The 4,643-nt window shown below is 59.9% G+C and overlaps 1 protein-coding gene across 1 annotated transcript in view; it reads right to left on the bottom strand.

Annotated features, from left to right (window-relative positions):
* LOC146422606 (adhesion G protein-coupled receptor L1-like) overlaps positions 1 to 4,643 on the bottom strand; it is a 186,512-nt gene that overhangs the window by 114,463 nt on the left and 67,406 nt on the right. The window lies entirely within an intron of this gene.

Below are 4,643 nucleotides of genomic sequence, written 5' to 3'. Positions count from 1 at the left end.
GTCTGCTGGGAAGTTCATCCTGCAGTGGGGAGAGTTTAGGGGTTTTAAAGGAGTTAAGGATTTTAACGGATGGGATTTTGGGGAGAAATTCCTACCTGGGATGGGGAGAGTTGAAGGGTTTTATAATGAAATTTGGATGGGATTTTGGGGAGAAATTCCTGCCTGGAAATCACTGGGATGGAGAGTTTCAGGGTTTTGAAACTGGAAATTTGGATGGGATTTTGAGAAGAAAATTCCTGTTTTGAGGCACTGAGATGGGGAGAGTTTCAGGATTTTAAAATTGGAGATTTAGATTTGATTTTGGGGAGAAATTCCTGCTTAGAAGTCGCAGGGATGGAGAGAGTTTGGGGGTTTTAAAGGATTGGATTTTGGGAATAAATTCCTACCTGTGAGGTGCTGGAATTGGGAGAGTTTAGGGGTTTTGAAATTTTGGAAATTCGGATGGGATTTTGGGGAGAAATTCCTACCTGGGATGGGGAGAGTTGAAGGGTTTTATAATGAAATTTGGATGAGATTTTGGGGAGAAATTCCTGCCTGGAAATCGCTGGGGTGGAGAGAGTTTAGGGGTTTTAGAACTGGAAATTTGGATGGAATTTTGGGGAGAAATTTCTGTCTACAAGGGGCTGGAATGGGGAGAGTTTGAGGATTTTAAAACTGGAGATTTAGATTTGATTTTGGGGAGAAATTCCTGCTTTGAGGCACTGGAATGGGGAGAGTTTAAGGATTTTAAAATTGGAAATTTAGATGGGATTTTGGGGAGATTTAGATGGGATTTTGGGGAGAAATTCCTGCCTGGAAATCGCTGGGGTGGAGAGAGTTTAGGGGTTTTAAAACTGGAAATTTGGATGGGATTTTGGGGAGCAATGTGTCCCTCCTGTCCCCTCCCTGTCCCCACACGTGTCCCCACCCTGTCCTCCCCACCCCCAGTGTCCCCTCTGTCCCCTCCTGTGTCCCCTCCCGTGTCCCTCCCCAGGGGACAGCCGGCAGTGGTGGCAATGCCACCGGACACCTGTCACCGTGAGGGGACACTTGTCACCTGGGTGTGACACACCTGTCACCGTGAGGGGACACCTGCCACACCTGCAGCCCCCCCATGTCCCTGTCCCTGTCACTGTGCCGTGTCACCTCCCCCTGCTGACAACGGCGACAGGGAGGACAGGAGGTGGCCGGAGGGGGGGACAGGAAGGAGGTGGCGGTGCTCTTCCTGCGGGGCTTTGTCACCAACCTTGGGGACATCGCGGGGTGGGGGAGGGCGGGGAGACCCTGGGGACACCTTGGGGACAACATGGGGACACCCTGGGGACACCTTGGGGACAGGGACAGCACGGCAGGGCCGTGGGGACAGCATGGGGACACCCTGGGAACACCATGGGGACACCCTGGGGACACTCTGGGCACTGCCACCTCTCTTGGGGACATTTTGGGGTCACCCTGGGGACACATTGGGGACACCCTGGGGACATCCTGGGGACATCCTGGCCTTGGGGACACACTGGCCACTGCCCTGGGGACACTCAGGACATGGGGACATCCCGGTGACAGGGACAGCCTGGACACCACCCTGGGGACACCCTGGGCTTGGGGACACTCAGGACATCACCCTGGGGACACTCAGGACATGGGGACAGCCTGGTGACAGGGACAGCCTGGATATCACCATGGGGACACTCAGGACATGGGGACACCTTGAGGACACACTGGGGACACCCTGGGGACATCCTGGCCTTGGGGACACTCAGGACATGGGGACAGCCTGGTGACAGGGACACCTTGGCCATGGGGACATCCCAGTGCCACCACCCTGGGGACACCCAATGTCCCCCCCCGGCCCCGGTTGGGGACAATCCTGCAGTGTCACCTCCGGGGGGGAGGGGACATCAGGAGGGACAGCTTGGGGACATTGGGGACATCAGAGACAGCCTGGGGACAGCTTGGGGACAGCTTGGGGACAATGTATGGCAATGTTGAGACCGGGCTGGGCAAAGGTGTGGCCACCCCTGTCCCTGATGTCCCCAGTGTCACCTCCCTGTCCCCAGTGTCACCTCTCCAGTGTCACCTCCCCATCCCGATGTCACCTTCCTGTCCCCAGTGTCACCTCACCTGTGTCTCCAATGCCACCTCCCCGTCCCAATGTCACCATTCTGTCCCCAATGCCACCTCCCTGGTGTCACCTTCCTAGCGCCAGTGTCACCTCCCCGATGTGCCAAATGTCACCAACCTGTCCCCAAATGTCCCCTCTCCGTCCCCAGTGTCACCTCCCCGGTGTCCCCAAATGTCCCCAAATGTCCCCAATGTCACTCTCTCTCTCTCCCCCCAGGACTCTCCGGATGAAAATCCCTAAGAGCCTCTCGCCCCTCCCCCACCCCTGCCCCTCCCCCTCCCAAAGGGGGCGTGGCCTGGGTGGGCGTGGCATGGGTGTGGCTGGATGGGTGTGGGCTGGGTGGGCGTGGTCTGGGTGGGCGTGGCCCGGATGGGCGGGGCCTAGGTTTGAGTGACCCGTCTGGGCGTGGCCTCGGTGGGCGTGGTCTAGGGTGGCTTGACCGGACTGGGCGTGGTCTGGATGGGCGTGGCCTGGGTTGCGTTTGCCCGAGTGGGCGTGGCCTAGGCTGGCTTGACCTGGGAGGGTGGGACCTGAGTGGGCGTGGCCCGGATTGGATTGACCTGGGTGGGCGTGGCCTGTGTTGGAGTGCCATGTATGGGCGTGGCCTGGGCGCGGTTTAAATGGGCGTGGCCTGAGTGGGCGTGGCCTGGGGCAGAGTGACTTGAGTGGGCGTGGCCTCGGTGGGCGTGGCTTAGTATTGCCCGGGTGGGTGGGGCTTCGGTGGGCGTGGACTAGGTGGGCGTGGCCTGTGTGGGTGTGGCTTGGCTTGACCTGCCTGGGCGTGGCCAGGGCGGGACGTCGATGGGCGTTGTCCTGGTGGGCGTGGTCTTGGTGGGCGTGGCCTGGGTTAGGTGTGGTTGGCCTGAATGGGCGTGGCCTGGGCTGGATTGACCTGATTAGGTGTGGCCCGGGGTGGGCGTGGCCTGGGATGGATTTGCCTGGGTGGGCGTGGTCTAGAGCCGATTGACCTGAGTGGGCGTGGCCTGAGTGGGCGTGGCTTGGCCTTGCCTGGGTGGGCGTGCCCCGGGCTGGACTGATGTGAATGGGCGTGGCCCGGGGGTGGGCGTGGCCTGAATTGGCTTGACTGGGCGTGGCCTTGGTGGGCGTGGCCCGGGTGGGCGTGGCTGCAGCTCGAGGCCATCCGGGTGTCCCTCGCGGTGGGAATTTGGGGAGAATTCGCCTGTCAATCAACTCTCCGCCAATCCCCGCTCCCCCCGGGGAGTTCCTTTGCTCTCATTGGTGTTTCTCGCTGTCAATCAAACCATCAGCCAATCACAGTGAATCTCCAGGCAGACAAACACTTCCGGGTTTGGGGAGGGAGCGACTCCTATTGGCTCCCGTGTGTGTCAATCACGGCGCTCAGCCAATCACAGCAGGGCTCTCCGCTCGGCGCTTCCGGGTTTGGCTCGTGCTCCGCTCTGATTGGTTGGCGTCGGTGTCAATCAGAGCCATCGGCCAATCGCAGCGCGGGGGCGGTGAGGGTGGGGGATGGGAGCGGCGAGAGGAGCTCCGGTGTCACCTGAGTGTCCCTTAGCGTCACCTGTCACCTCTGTGTCACCTGAGTGTCACCCGAGTGTCACCTCTGTCCCTCTCAGTGTCCCCTCAAGGTCCCCCCAGTGTCCCTCAGTGTCACCCACTGTCCCCTGTCACCCCAGTGTCCCTCAATGTCCCCCAGTGTCACCCCAGTGTCCCTTCTGTCACCTCCCATGTCCCCTCAATGTCCCCACAGTGTCCCCACTCTGTCCCCTCAATGTCCCCTCTGTGTCACCCTCATTGTCCCCTCCCAATCCTGTGTCCACTCTGTGTCCCCCAGTGTCACCGCAGTGTCACCTTTGTCCCTCTCAGTGTCCCCCAGTGTCCCTCATTATCCACTCTGTCCCCCCCAGTGTCCCCTCTGTGTCACCCTCATTGTCCCCTCCCAATCCTGTGTCCCTCAGCGTCACCTCATTGTCCCTTCTGTCCCTCTCAGTGTCCCCTACAGTGTCCCGTCACCTTCCCTGTCCCCCCGATGTCCCTCATTGTCCCCAATGTCCCCCCAGTGTCCCCTGTGTCGCTCATTGTCCCCTCTGTCCCCCAGTGTCCACTCTGTCACCTTCCCTGTCCCCCCAGTGTCCCTCATTGTCCCCTACAGTGTCCCTCAATGTCCCCTCTGTCACCCCAGTGTCCCTGCAGTGTCCCCTCTTTGTCACCCTCATTGTCCCCTCCCAGTCCTGTGTCCCCTCTGTCACCCCAGTGTCACCACAGTGTCACCTTTGTCCCTCTCAGTGTCCCCCAGGGTCCCTCATTGTCCCCTACAATGTCCCTCATTGTCCCCTCTGTCCCCCCAGTGTCCCCTCTGTGTCACCCTCATTGTCCCCTCCCAATCCTGTGTCCCTCAGTGTCACCTCATTGTCCCTTCTGTCCCTCTCAGTGTCCCCTCTGTGTCCCCCACAGTGTCCCTCATTGTCCCCCAGTGTCCACTCTGTGTCCCTCAGTGTCACCCCATTGTCCCCTCTGTCACCTTCCATGTGTCCCTCAGTGTCCCCTCGTCCCCTCCAGTGTC

This window comes from Lichenostomus cassidix, unplaced genomic scaffold, assembly GCF_008360975.1.
Source record: "Lichenostomus cassidix isolate B80296 unplaced genomic scaffold, HeHo_3.0 HiC_scaffold_39, whole genome shotgun sequence".
Classification (NCBI taxonomy): domain Eukaryota; kingdom Metazoa; phylum Chordata; class Aves; order Passeriformes; family Meliphagidae; genus Lichenostomus; species Lichenostomus cassidix.
The sequence above is the reverse complement of the archived record's forward strand: the minus strand, read 5'-3'. Positions and strand labels throughout refer to the sequence as shown.